Genomic DNA, 16,597 nt, shown 5'->3' on the forward strand with positions numbered 1-16,597 from the left:
TGTCACCCAAATCTGAGTGCAATGGCATGATCTTGGCTCACTGCAACCTCTGCCTCCCAGGTTCAAGTGATTCTCGTGCCTCAGCCTCCCAAGTAGCTGGAATTACATGCACGCACCACCATGCTTGGCTTATTTTTGTATTTTTAGTAGAGATGGGGGTTTCTCTATGTTGGCCAGGCTGCTCTTGAACAGCTGACCTCAGGTGATTCACTCTCAGCTTCCCAAAGTGCTGGGATTACAGGTGTGAGTGATCACGCCCGATCAGGTCATTTTTGAACAGCTATTATATGGTTCTGGCATCTGTTAGAAAAAATAAATATATATATAATAAGGCATAGCCTCTGCCTTTAAGAGCAAACCATAATCTAGTTAGAAAGCATGTCTCTAAACATAAACTTGGTGCCATATAACTGACTAGGCTGATGATAATGACAGGGAGAATTAGCTCAGTTATGTTATTCCAAAACAATTAATCAACAGCAGCATATGATTGCCTGTTCAGAAGTACAGTGGAATCGACATTCAGGGAAGGGAAAACGTGTTAAGCATGGAGGTGGTCCATGAAGGATAGATAGGTGAGAGTGGGTGTGGTTAAGAAAATATTGACAACATTTTAAAATGGAAAAAATTAAAAACAAGAAACACCCATATCTGGGCTTTGTGACTGGTTTTCCACTCCACTATGGACTCCTTTCAGAGAGGAGAAAATGCCTATGCTTCCTACTGTATGCGCCATGCTTTTTGGCATATAGCAGAAGAGTTGTTCTGCATATAGCAGAACAACTGTAATCTGTCAGTTGTATGTATGAAATCAATAGAGAAGAGATGATTTGGCTGTAATGATTAATTGGATGAAAGATAAATTTATTTGGAGAAATAACAAATGACTAAATAACTACTGAGATTATAAGAATAACATTTTCAGGGTAAGCTTGATTAATATTTGTATCTATCTAGTTACCAGTCTATCACATGTATATAAAAAGGAGTTTGCATAGAATATTTATTAAGAACTAAGGATCTTCAAATGAAGTGTTTGATGTGGCACTAAGTTTAGGAATCTCTAGTCCAGTGACAAAAATAATAAGTTAAAACTTGTTGAATCTAAATATAAAAATCAAATTTTATATGGTGACTTTTTCACACTGCAGTGTGCCTCAGATGAGCTTGCATTATTGAAAGAAAAATATGTTCAAAACAAAATTAAGCTTAATTAGTTTTAATTACAAGTAAAGATGGTAATATTAAATAATACATTCAGTTTGGAGAAAGAGTAGTGGAAGAGGTGTTTAAAAATTGTAACTGCTTCAACTCCCTCCTTGCCTCCCACCACACACACACACGGTTTAGAATAATTAGGCTGTCTTATAATTTTCATTAACACATAATTATCCAAGTACAATGATGATGGATTTCTAGGTGACTTTTAACTGATATTGACCTCTTAGAGACTACGTAATTCATCTTAAGGGATTAAATTGATTTTTAAATTCAGGGACAGCTGACTCACGGTGAGAACATGTAGCTTGAGGTTGGTATTATGTATATTCTTGCCCTTAAATAAGTGGCATGTGCCACTGATAAGTTGATTCAGCTTTCTCTTATAATAATGTAAAAAATAATGTGCATCATGCCATATATTTATGAGCTGATGACTCATTCTATCCAATAGCCTGGAGAACCATCCATTATATGATGGTACAGTAAAAATGGGAAGAGCATGAAAACTCCGGTGATGCAGGCTGTTATTTTAAAACTTACAGATGATTGTTTTCAGGAATCCATGGGAAAGCATAACAAAATAATATCAATTCAATATTTCAGGAATGTGGCAGATGCAGATATATTTTAAGGAATGATAATATATTTCTTCTGCTGTTATATCAGCTATTAGGGTGGAAAAGAGAAGTTGTGTTAACAATGACCTTTTATGATAAGTTCTGATCATTGTTAGGAGATTGAAATTACCTTTAATATTTGACTTTAAGATCACCCCAGATACTTCAAGTACTTGGTTTTGAAAATCCATTTCTACATTTTTCAGTTTTATCTAATTGTTTTACTTTTTTCTAATTGTTTTTTAGTTACTCAATCTCAATAAGCAGCTTAATACTACTTTTTTGTGAAACCCAAAGAGTCTTTTATGACTGCAAAACTTACTGGTCTATATGCTGGTTTATGATTCTTTTTAAATTCAAAACTGGTGTTGTGTGGCTGGTTCACTTTTTGGTGAACTTAGAACACAATCCTCCCAAATGAGTCAAAACTAATGTTTTATCAAGCTGCTGATTTGACCTAGAAGATTTACAACTTCCATTAACTTCAGTAAACAAGACTAAATGATTGTCACTGCTATTTAGATATTATTTTAGAATTATTTCACAAACTGTCAGATTGTTTTATGTAAACTTCCAAGTTATTTATGCTACCACGGGGAAGTCTGCATCTAAAAGAGTTAACCTGACTTCAGAAGTGGGGAAGAAAAACACAATCTTCCACTATATGACACTTACCATTTTGTTACTTTTCTTTTGCATACATTATTTCAGATCCTCAAAATTACTTTAGGGAACATAAGCAAGGTATCACAGTTCTGAAATTTGCATTAAATTTATTCATTTGACTAACCATCTATTTATTTAGTGAATGTTTTGTCAAATTCCTATATGTGCTTGTGTTGTAGGAATGCAAAGATAGGAACAACAACAATAACAATAACATAAAATAGAGAAAGAAATGGATTTTTAGCCTAACAGAAGAGACAGATAGAAAAAAAAAATTGCACATTAGAAAATGAAAACATGCATAGATAGATAAGGGAGTACCCTGAAACATCTAGGAGCAAGGAAGGAATAGTGAAGGACATCTAAGAAGTAAAATTTAGCTGAATCCTGAAGTGCAAATATCTTTAAATATTTTCTCTTCTTCATCATTTTGTTTCTCTCCTTCGAGAACTCTAATTTGTTAAATATCTTACATTATTTTCTACAGTTTTGTTTAATAATTCCTGCTTAAATATTTGACCACAATTTTAATTTTTCTTCATGACAATATTGTATCATGAGTTTTCTTTACCTGTTAACAAGTGGTACTTTTTCTATTCTCCCTTTGCCCATTCTTTATCTTTGTTTATGTGTTGTTGCAGGCTTTTGATTTTTTATTATTATGCATTACTGAAAGATTTATTTCCTTACTCCTCCTTCCCCACAGCTATTGGAGTCTTTTCCAGGATTATATGGGGAGAAATAAGATAAATATTCTCAGCTCTTCTTTGTTGCTGTGACAGAAACAGACTGTTTTGCCTATGTGATGTATCTAAGACTTTTAATTTAGTCTCCTATATTCGTTGTTGTTGTTGTTGTTGAGTAAATCCAACAGGACGGGAAAGAAGTGCTTTTGTTTCTTGTGACATTACCTTACATATAGTTATTGCAAAAAAAGAGAATGGATTTTGCACCTCTGGGCATATTCTTAATCTCTTGTCATTTTCTGAGATTTTCCAAATCTACATCATCCTGTCATGAAGGTTTTTGTTTGTTTGTTTGTTTCATTTTTCCCATGGTATCTCTCCACTTCTTCTAAATTGGCTCCTGGACAATTGCAGCTGCTTTCTAAAGATATTATACATAGTTAAGGCACTTGACTTTTTAACTTTCATTTACATTACTTTTTAACTTTAAAAAAAAATGTACTACTTACCATTATGAATGGGATTTAAATTTTGTATTCTGTGGATTTCTTGGGAAGAAATTCAGTAAGATAAGATGAATGCAGCAATGCATTATTCGCTCATGTTTACCAAAAGTTGGAAGGTGTGTTTGAGTTAAAGGTTGAGTACAAATCAAATATGTGAATCTGGACACTTTGCTAAACCTCACTAGGTTCACGTCACTTCTTCTGCTAAAATAATGTCCTGTCTTATATGATAGCATGTTAGTAGCAATCAATATCCCTAATGCATTCTAAATGCTATGTAAACTGTAAAATTCTGTATATATGATACTATTTGTTATTAATAATGATAGAAGTTTGTGTTCCCAACTATCTAACTCATAGCAAAGTCTATGCCACATCTTTATCGTTCTACCATAGAGAGGTTAAATGATATAGAGATGAGGTGCCAAATCTTTGTCAGTAGGTTGGCTGACTAAAGTACAACATCATAAGCAAGATAAAATATAAGAATCCTTAAGCAAATGCTTTAGCAGTAACAACGCTGATAAAATCGGGTCTTGGGAAGGTTTAATGTGTAAAGTATATGGAGCCAGTGGCCCTTCAGAATCCCTTCAATAATAGCAAATTTTTGGCAATCAAATATTTAAAAATACATGACAGCTCAAAAATGCTACAAAGAAAAGCTTATGTATATACATTTAGTGCACTCGTTTCCCAGGACTGCTATAACAAAGTGCCACAAACAGGGTGGCTGGGAACAACATAAATTATGTTTCTATGGAAGAATAACAAAGTAAGCTCAAATTTGGCAAAAGAAATAACAGAGATCAGGACAGACATAAACAAGACAGAGGTAAGAAAAACAGTAGAGAAGACCAACAAAATTGCATTTTAAAAGTATAAGTAAAATTGACATATCTTTATCTAGAATAACACAAAAAAGGAAAAGGAGGGAAACTCCAGTAAACAAAATCAGACATGAAAAAGATGGCATTGAGGCTAAGATTACTCTGATAGCAAAACCAGACAAGGATATTGTAAGAAAAGAAAACAACAGGCCAATATCCCTATTGAACTCAGATGTAAAAAAATTGTTAACAAAATACTAGGAAATCAAATATGACAACACATTGAAAAGATGACTCACCATGATCAAGAGAGAATGCCAGGAATGCAAGAATGTTTCAACATACCTAAATGGGGTTGGGAGCCCCTGCACTATATCACTCTGCATGCCTTTGCATACACCTAGCTTAGCTCCCAATTATAAATGGGAAAATACAGTATTTGTTTTACTATTCATAAGTTACTTCACTTAGGATAATGGCCTCCAGCTCCATGCAAGCTGCTGTAAAAATATTGTTTAATTCTTTTCTTATGGCTGAGTGCATATACATCACATTTTCTTTATCCACTCCTTGGTTGATGGGCACTTAGGTTGTTTCCATATCTTTGTAATTATAAGTTGTGCTTCAACAAACATATGCATACAGGTGCCTTTTTGGTATATTGACTTATTTTTCTTGGATAGATACCCAGTACTGGGATTGCTGGATCAAATGGGAGATCTACTTTTAGCACTTTAAGAAATCTCCATACTATTTTCCAAAGAAGTACTAATTTACATTCCAACTGGTAGTGTATAAGTGCTCCCTTTTCACTACATCCACGCTGACATCTATTGCTTTTTGACATTTCAATAATAGCCATTCTTGTGGGAGTGAGGTGATATCTCATTGTGATTTTAATTTGCATTTCCCTGATGATTAGTGATGCTGAGCCTTTTTAATATATTTATTAGCCATTTGTATATCTTCTTTTGAGAAATTTCTATTCATGTCATTTGCCCACTTTTAATGGGATTATTATATGTTTTCTTGCTGATTTGTTTGGTTTCCTTGTAGATTCTGGATATTTGTTCTTCATCAGTTGCATGGTTTGCAAATATTTTATCCCATTCTGTGGATTGTTTACTCTAATTATTATTTCTTTTGCTGTTCTGAAACTTTTTAGTTTAATTAGGTCTCATTTATTTATTTTTGTTTTAATTCCATTTGCTTTGGGGGTCTTAACCATGAATTCTTTGCCCAGGTCAGTATCCTGAAGAGGTTTTCCAATATTGTCTTCTAAAATTACCGTGGTATCCGGTCTTCGATTTAAGTCTTTGATCCACCTTGAATTGATTTCTGTATAAGGTGAGAGATAGGGACCCAGTTTGACTCTTTTACGTGTGGCTATCCAGTTATCCCAGCGCTACTTATTAAATAAGGTATCTTTTTCCCAATTTATGTTTTTGTATGCCTTGTAGAATATCAGTTGGTTATAAATATTTGGTTTTTGTCTGTGTTCTCTCTTCTGTTCCATTGGTCTAAGTGTCTACTTTTATACCAGCACCATGCTTCTTTGGTAACTATGGCCTAATAGTATACTTTGAAGTCCAGTAATGTGACCCCTCCAGATTTGCTCTTTTTGCTTAGAATTGCATTGGCTATTCAGGCTTTTTTTAGTTCCATATGAATTTCAGGATTAATTTTTCTAATTTTATGAAAAATGATGTTTGTATTTTCATAAGAACTGCGTTGAATCTGTAGATTACTTTGGGCAGTATCGTCATTTTCATTTTCATGATATTGATTCTTCCAATCCATGAGCATGGGATATGTGCTCCCATTTGTTTGTTATCTCTATGATATTTTTAGCAGTGTTTTGTAGTTACCCTTGTAGATCTTTTTCCTCATTGATTAAGTATATTCCCAGGTGTTTTATTTTATTTTTTGTAGCTGTTGTAAAAGGAATTTAGTTCTTAATTTGATTCACAGTTTGGTTGCTGTTGGTGTAGAGCAGTGTTGCTAATTTGTGTACACCGGTTTTGTAACCTGAGATTTCACAAAATCTATTGATTAAATCTAGGAGTCTTTTGCAGGAGTCTTTGGGATTTTCTAACTATATGATCATCTCATAGTCAAACATTATAGTGTGACTTCCTCTTTTCCAATTTGGATGCCCTTTATTTTCTTCTACCTCATTGTTCTGGCTAGGGCTTCCAGTACCATGTTGAATAGAAGTGATGAAAATGGGCACCCTTGTCTTGTTCTAGTTCTCAGGGAGAATACTTTCAACCTTCTGGAATTCAGTATGATGTTGGCTATAGGGTTTTTATATATGTCTTTTACTATTTTGAGATAAGTCCCTTCAATGCCTAGTTTATGGAGGGTATTTATCATAAAGAAATGCCAGATTTTATCAAATACACTTTCTGCATCTATTGAGATTATCATACGGTTTTTGTTTTTAATTCTGTTAATGTGATGTCTCACAATTATTGACTTCCATATGCTAAATTAACCCTGTGTCCCTGGGAGGAAATCCACTTGACTATGGTGTATTATCTTCTTGATGTGCTGCTGGATTCAGTTAGCTAGTATTTTGTTACAGGTTTTTGCATCAATGCTCATCAGGGATATTTGTCTGAAGGGTTTTTTTTTTAAATTATGTCCTTTTCTGGTTTTGGTGTCAGGGTGATACGAGCTTAATAGAATGAGGTAGAAAGGATTCCCTCTTTTTCAATCCTCTAGAATAGTTTCAGTAGGATTAGTACCAATTTTTCTTTGAATGCTGGTAGAATTCAGCTGCAAATACATATGGTTCTGGGCTTTGGGTTTTTTTGTTTTTTGGTTTTTGGTTTTTGGTTTTTTTTGATTTTTTAAAATTACTGATTCAATCTCACTGCTTGTTATTGTTCTGTTCGAGGTTTCTATTTCTTCCTGATTTAATCTAGGAGGGTTGTATGTTTCTAAAAATTCATCCATTTTCTCTAGATTTTCTAGTTTGTGTGCACGAGGTGTTCATAGCAGGTTCAAATTATCTTTTATAGCTTTGAAAGTGTTGGTTGTAATGTGTCCAGTTTAATTTCTAATTGGTTTTATTTGAATCTTCACACTTCTTGATTAATCTAGTTTATGTTCTATCATCTTTATCTTTTAAAAGAACCAACTTTTTGTCTAATTGACACTTTGTATTTTTTTTATTAACTTTTGCTATATCCCAGGGGTTTTGATAACTTGTGTCACTATTATTATTCATTTCAAATATTTTTTGTATTTCCATCTTGATTGTATTGCTAACAACAAAAATCATTCAGGAAAAGATTATTTAATTTCCATGTATTTCTATAGTTTTGAGGTTTCTTTCGGGCATTGATTTCTAGTTTTATTCCACTGTAGTCTGAGAAGATACTTGATATGATTTTGATTTTTCTTAATTTGTTGAGACTTGTTTTGTGGCCTTTCATATGCTCTATCTTGAATAATGTTTCATGTGTGGATGAGAAGGATGTTTGTTCTGGAATTATTGGATAGAGTGTTCTGTAAATATCTGTTAGGTCCATTTGTTCTAGAGTATAATCTAAGTCCATTGTTTCTTTGTTGCTTTTCTGTCTTGCTGATCAGTCTGGTGCATCAGTGGAGTATAGAAATACCCCACTATGATTGTGTTGCTGTCTTTCTCATTTCTTAGGTCTAATAGTAATTTTTTCATGAATCTGGGAGCTCCAGTGTTAGGTGCATATACATTTAAGATTGTAATATCTTTGGTTGGATTCATCCTTTTAGCATTATATAATGACCTTCTTTGTCTTTTTTTTAACTGTTTTTACTTTAAAGTATGTTTTATCTGATAATACAAGTAGCTAGTCATGCTTGCTATTGGTTTCTATTTGTGTGGACTATCTTTTTCCACTCCCTTCCTTGATTTTATTTAAATTTTTGTGTGTTAGGTGAATCTCCTGAAGACAGAAAATATTTGGTTTGTAATTGTTCTTTATCCATTCTGCCAATCTGTATCTTTTAAGATAAACATTTAAGTCATTTACAACTAAAGCTACTATTAAGATGTGAGGTACTCATCCAGTCATCATGTTGTTACCTAGATACATTGTTTTCTTCATTGTATTATTGTTTTATAGGCCTTGTGAGTTTCATGCTCTCAAGAGATTCTATTGTGGTGCATGTCAAAATTTTGTTTCAAAGTTTAGAAATTATTTCAGCATTTCTTGTAGGGTGGATCTGATAGTGACAAATTTCCTCATCATTTGTATGTCTGAAAATGACTTTATTTCTCATTTGCTTATAAAATTTAGTTTGGCTGGATATAAAATTCTTGGCTGACAGTTTTTCTGTTTAAGGAGGATAAAATTAGGAACCCAGTCTCTTTTGGCTTATAAGGGAGGAGAAGTCTGCTGTTAGTCTGATATGTTTTCCTTTATAAATAACCTGATGCTTTTGTCTCACTGGTCTTAGAATATTTTCCTTCATGTTGACTTGGTGATGTTCCTCTTTGCAATGAATCTCCCAGGAGTTCTTTGACCTTCTTGTATATGGATATTTACATCTTTAGCAAAGTCAGTAAAGTTTTCCTCAATTATTTCCTCATATAAAATTTCCAAATATTTTACTTTCTCTTCTCCCACAGGTATACCAATTATTTGTGAAAGACAGTGTGGTGATTCCTCAAGGATCTAGAACCTGTAATACCATTTGACCCAGCAATCCCATTACCGCATATATACCCAAAAGATTATAAATCAATACACTATAAAGACATATGCACACATATATTTATTGCAGCACTATTCACAATAGCAAAGACTTGGAACCAACCCAAATGCCCATCAATGACAGACTGGATAAAGAAAATGTGACACATATACACCATGAAATACTGCACAGCCATAAAAAAGAATGAGTTCGTGTCCTTTGCAGAGACATGGATGAAGCCGGAAACCATCATCCTTATCAAACTAACACAGGAACAGAAAACCAAACACTGCATGTTCTCACTCATAATTGAGAGTTGAGCAATGAGACCACATGGACCCAGGGAGGGGAGCATCACACACCGGGAGCTGTTGGGGGGTTGGGGGAAAGGGGAGGGATGGCATTAGGACAAATATCTGATGCACCAGGGGCTTAAAACCTAGATGACAGGTTGAAAGGTGCAGCAAACCACCATGGCACTTGTAGACCTATGTAACAAACATATATCCCACAACTTACATTTTTTTAAACAGTTGTAATATTATAGTGAAAACTAGCCTGAACTTGCCAAGTCAATGAATAAAATAGATCTAATTATTAAAAAAAAAAAAAAAAAAAATAAACACACACACACACACACACACACAGAAAGATGTGGTATTTTATGACATATTAATTTTGGTACAATGTAGAATGTTATTAACATATTACATAAGGGGAATAGTATCTACGTACATACCCAAAACAGTCAAGATTGTTAAGAAATAAACAAAAAGTATCCTACAAAATACTGTGGGGATATGGGAGAGGGGGAAGATAGGACACTTGTATAATTATTTTGGATTCTCTGGAAAGCAATATTAAGTTAATAGTCCTTAAATTTCTAAAATATAGTAACTTATAACAGGGACTTTAATGACTTGCTATATAAAAGGAAAGAGAGAAGCTAGGCTTAGGTTAGACATCTATTATGCTGTTATAACTGAAAGATAAAGCGAGCATAGTGTTGTCTAAATACAGCAGAAATAAAATGAAGAGGAAAATCTGAAGTTCATTTTGGTTATAATTTTGATTGAACCTGGGGACAATTCAGAAGAAGATTTGAGAAACGGTAAATATATGTCATCTTATTATAAACAGTAAGGAATATCAACTGTTCTGAAATGTTCTGTTAACAGAAAAATACGAGATAATGACAGAGGAGAGAGATTATTAGTATAACAATCGAGATCTTCTACTTTCATCTTGTATATTTAAGGAATTTTAGAAACAGAATGGTAAAGCTCTAAAAACAAGAAATTATGGCTATGTTCAATTTTATGGGAAAAAAACAAATCAAAAATGTGGTAGCCTATGCCAGTTATTAAGGACCAAGTATAATCCATCTCTGCAAAATTTGTTTAACTGCCAGGCTGCACATCTAAATGCTATTGCCATTTTTTACATGGGTCAAATTAACTTAAATTAGTTGGCAAATAGTGTAATAAGAATGACATTTTCAATTACTCTTCTATATTTTAAATAAGCTGAAATGAGAAGCTAAAAATTTATGCCTGGCAACTTTTTCAACAAGGAATGTGTTTGCTGGGAGGAGGTGCAGCAATTGAGGCAGAAATAGAAGAGACATTTTGGCTAAGACACAGCATAGAATAGATGTCTCTATGCCTTTGAAACGGTAGAAAAATAAAATAATAGGAGGAAATATCTTTCCCTAAGACATTCTAGTGACATATGGTGAAGATAAATAAATAATAGAATATTGAATAAGTGCACCAATTAATAAATGGTTGCCCATTCTGAAATTGAGTGAAATAAGACTCTCACAACAATCATTAGATCAATAGATTGTACAGCTCAATTTAATTAATTAACAAATGTCATAAAAAGGAGGAGGGGAATTGGAACATCTCTTTAAGTACGGTGACTCACTATTAAAATGATTATTCACTTCTACAAGTTTTTCTTGAGCTCCGTCTGAGTTCCAGAGCTGTTTTAACACTATTTGCATAAGGAAGAAAATTATGTACTATGCCCTCTGAAACCCACTCAGAGTGTTTTAATTACTGAATATTCATTCAGCCTCATTTGGGGATGGGGGAGGAAGGCACATAGTTGGTTCAGGGAATGTCTTAAATTCACTACAAGCTAGGGGCAACACAATCAGGGATGAAAGAATGCTCGTCATTTAACTAAGACTGTGAGGACAACGACAGAAGAAAGGTAGTTCCTTTACACACGGAAGTTTCCAGGTGGTTCTTTCACTGAAAAATATTTTTTCAAAGATAGCTTATGAAAAGGGATAATATTGTGAAACAACAGAACATTTGAAGGGAGTATCACAGTGGAAGTAACATTATGCACTTTCCTACTCACCCAGGTCTAGAAATAATTATTGATTATTGATAACAATTTTAACAAAAATGATAAAATCATATGTGAATTTCTGCATATGACTCTGTTTCTGGTTTTCTTTCAAACACTCTCTTATATATGAATTGTTTTGGCACATTAGATATTACTTGAGGAAAATTGAGTTCAATTTCTTCTTTAAAAAATTTAAGTACTTTAACTTTTGCTTTTGAGTTTCATATAGAATAACAGAACCTGAAGAGTCACCATGAATGTTACTCTATTTGAGATTATATTAGCAAGTCATGGAAGAGTAGAGTAGTATTAAATGTGACAGTAATAAAGTTAGGATGGTCTTAATATCAAGGTAAGTCTCACTATTTGATGCAAAATGTGCACCTGATTGTTGGAAGACATTGCTAGATTATTATCATTTTATTTTTTCTGTCATAGCAGGCAAGAATTTAGACTATTAAGGAAGGATGTCCCTGTAAATAGAAACCAATATATCTTTGTCAGCATAGCCAATATCAGAGGTATCACTCACAGAATGATAGTTAGCTTTTTCATTTTGAAAATAAATAAACATAGATAGATACACATATAGATGTAGACATAGCTATGGTTAGAATTTGTGTCCCCCACCCAAATCTCATCTTGAATCGTAATCCCCATAATTCCCACATGTTGAGTGAGAGCCCTGCTGGGAGGTGATTGGATCATGGGGGCAGTGTCCCCCATGCTGTTCTCATGATAGTGAGTTCTCATGAGATCTGATGGTTTTATAAGTGTCTGACAGTTCCTCCTTCACACACTTGCTCTCTCTCCCATCACCATGTAAGACGTGCCTCCTTTCCCTACTGCCATGATTGTAAGTCAGGTGAAGCTGCCTCCCCAGCCATGTGGAACTATGAGTCAATTAACCTCTTTCCTTTATAAACTACCCAGTCTTGAGTAGTCTCTAATTTACAGTAGTATATATATATGTATATATAATATATATTTTAAAATAACAGAACATTTGAGGGGAATTTGAAGGCAGGACACACATAAACATACACACATATACACATACACATATATATACACACATGTATACACACACATATACACATATGTATACATACACACACATACACACATATATACACATATATAGATGTGATTTCTCTGTTCATGTGTATATATGCTTATATATGTGTGCTTGTATATGTGGGTATGTATATATGTGTGTATGTGTATGCATGTGTATGTATGTACTCCATTACACACATACACACATATATACACATACACACAGATATAAACATAAGTGTATGTGTTTGTGTGTGTATGTACTTGCTTCAAAAATAGTGTTTTCCACCCTCTTGAAAACAGCGTAAAACTGGAGCCAGAAAATCAAGATTCTAGTTTGTTTCTCTGCCTACAAATGCTGTTTGACTTTGAGTAATAAGCTTCATACATCTGAGATTATAAGTATAAAAATTGTTCGAAAACATGAAAACTTCACAAGATATATTTAGGATGTTCTACCTCAAGTAAGGAGAGTATACTGATCAATTCATTTACTCTGAAAATTTCAATAGGGAGGCATGTATATCAATGTTTTCTATACTGCTATATTGTTATTATTTTAATGTCATTGATTATTTTAATTTTTCAAAGAAGGGTAAACACCATTGGTTCAATTCAACTTAATTCACTTCAGTTATAATTGTGAATCAATAATTAAAATTTCAAAATTTTATTATAAAAAATGGATAACAAGTCCAGGTGCAGTGGCTCATGCCTGTAATGCCAGCAGTTTGAAAGGCCAAGGCAGGCGGCTCTCTTGAGGTCAAGAGTTCAAGACCAGCCTGACCAACATGGTGAAACTCCATCTCTACTAAAAATACAAAAATTAGCTGGACATGGTGGCAGTGCCTGTAATCCCTGCTACTTGGTAGGCTGAGGCAGAATAACCGCTTCAACCTGGGAGGTGGATGTTGCAGTGAATTGAGATCTCGCCACTGCCACTGTAGCCTGGATGACAGAGGAAAACTCCATCCCAAAACACAAACAAAAAAAAGGATAATATACGTTTATTGGATAAAATATTTAATGTTGAAATCCTTTATATAGCATTAAAGGTTTTTCAAACATGAATAAAATATTAAGAAAGAAGACCTGATATTTAATACTAAAACCGCAATTGCTAGCTGTGTGGATATTAACCGGGTTATGAAAGATCTTTTACCTTTCGTTTTTCCTTGCTTGCATTAGAGAAGAGAGAAAACAACTGGAAGAATTGTCACTTAAGTGTATTGTAAGAAAGGGAAACAATTACTTTTCTCCCTACTTCCCATTAATATTCCTAATTCTCAATTATTTTACTTATTTTTTTCAGTATTTTTCTTTTTCCAACTTTAAATATATTTAAAATCTTAATTTATAAATATATAGATTTACTAATTATAACAACATTTAAAGAATTGGCAGATAACCTTTCTTCCTAAATATTCCATCTACCTAAACTTGTTAATTACATTTTAAATCTGAAATTGCCAAAATCTGTAATAGTTCACTTCTATGATTGCATTTTTCACGATTTTTAGTTTTATTTCTACATTTAACTGGTTTCAGTACTTACCACCAGTCCCTTTAACTTGATGTCTCTGATCATTTCTCAACCATCGCCATCAGGGTTTGAGCAAGAGGTTTGTTTTGTTTTATTTTTTCCCCAGTGGCCTCATAGGTGTTACAGGAAAGAGCCTTCACCTTCTCCACACTGAAAATGTCAGTCTTTTACCTATAGCTACAGATATAAAATTAGAAGATATAATATTCTTAGTCAATATTTTTGTTTGCATTATGAAAAACATTGCGAAAAATCTTTGCTCTTTGGATGTTGATGTAGACGAAGCTGAAGCCAACCTTCTAATCCTCATTTTTATACAGTTGACCCAAGAAGAGATTGAAAAACAAATACCTAAAGGACTAAAAAGAATGGTTTCAATTGAGAACATTGTAAAAAATATGATGCCGAAAATGTACCAGATTTGTATCAGAAGATGTTTATGGTTGTATTATTAAATTATTCAAGAAAAGTTACTGTTTTAACTGTACCAAACATTACAAAAGATGATAAAAATCTACATACTCTTTTAGAAAAATGAGTTCTGTTAAAATAAAAGACTAGAAAGCTGAAAAAAATATAGGCATCGTTGAAAATTACCTAGCATAACATATTGTTAAGTAAAATTCTATAGTATTTTTGGAGAATAATAAAGAACAAGTGAGGTTTATTGTAAAGGAGACTTAATTTCCTGGAAGGTGTTATTCACAGTCTTATGATAAATTATTTTAACATGAATGATCAAAGTGTTAATATCTTTACTAATTAAAATTAATTAAAAGGATTATGTATTAAATTTATGTGACACAGTTACTATTATATTTAAAAGGAAACTTGAGTTTCTTCAGTTTAGGAAAATACGCTGAAAGTTAACAGAATGATCAATGTTGTCATATTTTCAAAGAAAGTAATTACTAAAGACATATTCACAGTAAAAAAATGAGACTATAGAACAATATTTTACAAATTGAAACCTTTAAAAAATGTGTTTATGGCTGTGTGCAGTGTCTCACGCCTGCAATCCCAGCACTTTAGGACGCTGAGTTTGGCAGATCAGTTGAGTCCAGGAGTTTGTGACCAGCCTGGGCAACATAGTGAGACCTTGTCTGTACTAAAAATACAAAGAAATTAGACAGACATGGTGCCACAGGCATGTGGTCCTAGCTACTCAGGAGGCTGAGTTGGGAGGATCACTTGAGACTGGGAGGTGGAGGTTGCTGTGAGCCCAGATTGAGTCATTGTACTCCAGTCTTGATTGCGGAGTGAGACCTTGTCTCCAAAAAAAAAAAAAAAAAAAAAAGTGCTTATGAAGATTTCAGAAATGCAGAAATGTAGTGTTAAGTGGAAGGAACATTACAGATCAATAAATACATTTATAGTCGTAATATCACTATTATACCAAATAAAACAATATATAATGTACATATTTGTACATAAATGGGTGTTACGGTGACTAAAGGAATCAACAGTTGCCTGTGGATAATTTTCTAATGAAAATGAAACGACAGTGCTATGTATGTTTATTTTAGTCTTTCAACATAATACTCTAGAAACTACTTAAACTCATGTCTTAACAAAACCTAAGTAGATCAATATAAAAAGGATTGTGAGATCAGTAAATATCCTTTACTGATATGAAAAAAATTATAATTTTAAATGCTGTTACTCACCAGTGAAAGCTTTGGTAGAGTAAGATGCTAGGTTGAAGATGTTTCTTTTTACTGTTTTTCTGTGTTTTATCTCCTTGAAGCTTGGATACTGGCTTGGGAGGGGTCATTGGAGATAGATTGCTCTTACTCTGTACTGATGTTTGCAATTAATGACACAAGATACAATCATAAAAAATATAAATTGATATACAATGAGTCAATTCAATGGAGAAAAATCTATTTTAAAATGTGTATAAATACATACACAGCTTTAGTCATATACATGTATATATATTTGTCTCCATGCATATAACTAAATATATCATTATAGAGCATGAGATGATTGATATAAAATTTTCATTTCTCAACTTTTCTTATGGTACTTTATAGCCTATATGTAAATTGTAAAAAAAAAATGAATTTGATCTAATAATCTTTGTATTTTGAAAACAATTGAGTGCAACAAAACAGAATTTACATAATGTGGTATTTCTTCATGTTAAATAATCAGATCAAGGTAGAATTCATCAAAAACTGTGTATCAGGAGACTAAATGTAAGTTGTGTGCTACTGTATAAGGAGAAGGATAAAAATCAGCTTTTGGTGCCTCTGTATTAGAATTGTTCATATTTTCTTTACTTCATTTACAAATTAATTTTAGTAGATAGAATAAATCTCATTATTATATTATTATAGTTTATTTCAACAACAATCTGAATTAGTTCTAAATAAAGCAAAAATTTGTAAATAAAAAATAAAAAATTGGTAAAGGCATA

Source organism: Trachypithecus francoisi, unplaced genomic scaffold, assembly GCF_009764315.1.
Source record: "Trachypithecus francoisi isolate TF-2019V2 unplaced genomic scaffold, Tfra_2.0 Lachesis_group17, whole genome shotgun sequence".
In the NCBI taxonomy this organism is placed as follows: Eukaryota; Metazoa; Chordata; class Mammalia; order Primates; family Cercopithecidae; genus Trachypithecus; species Trachypithecus francoisi.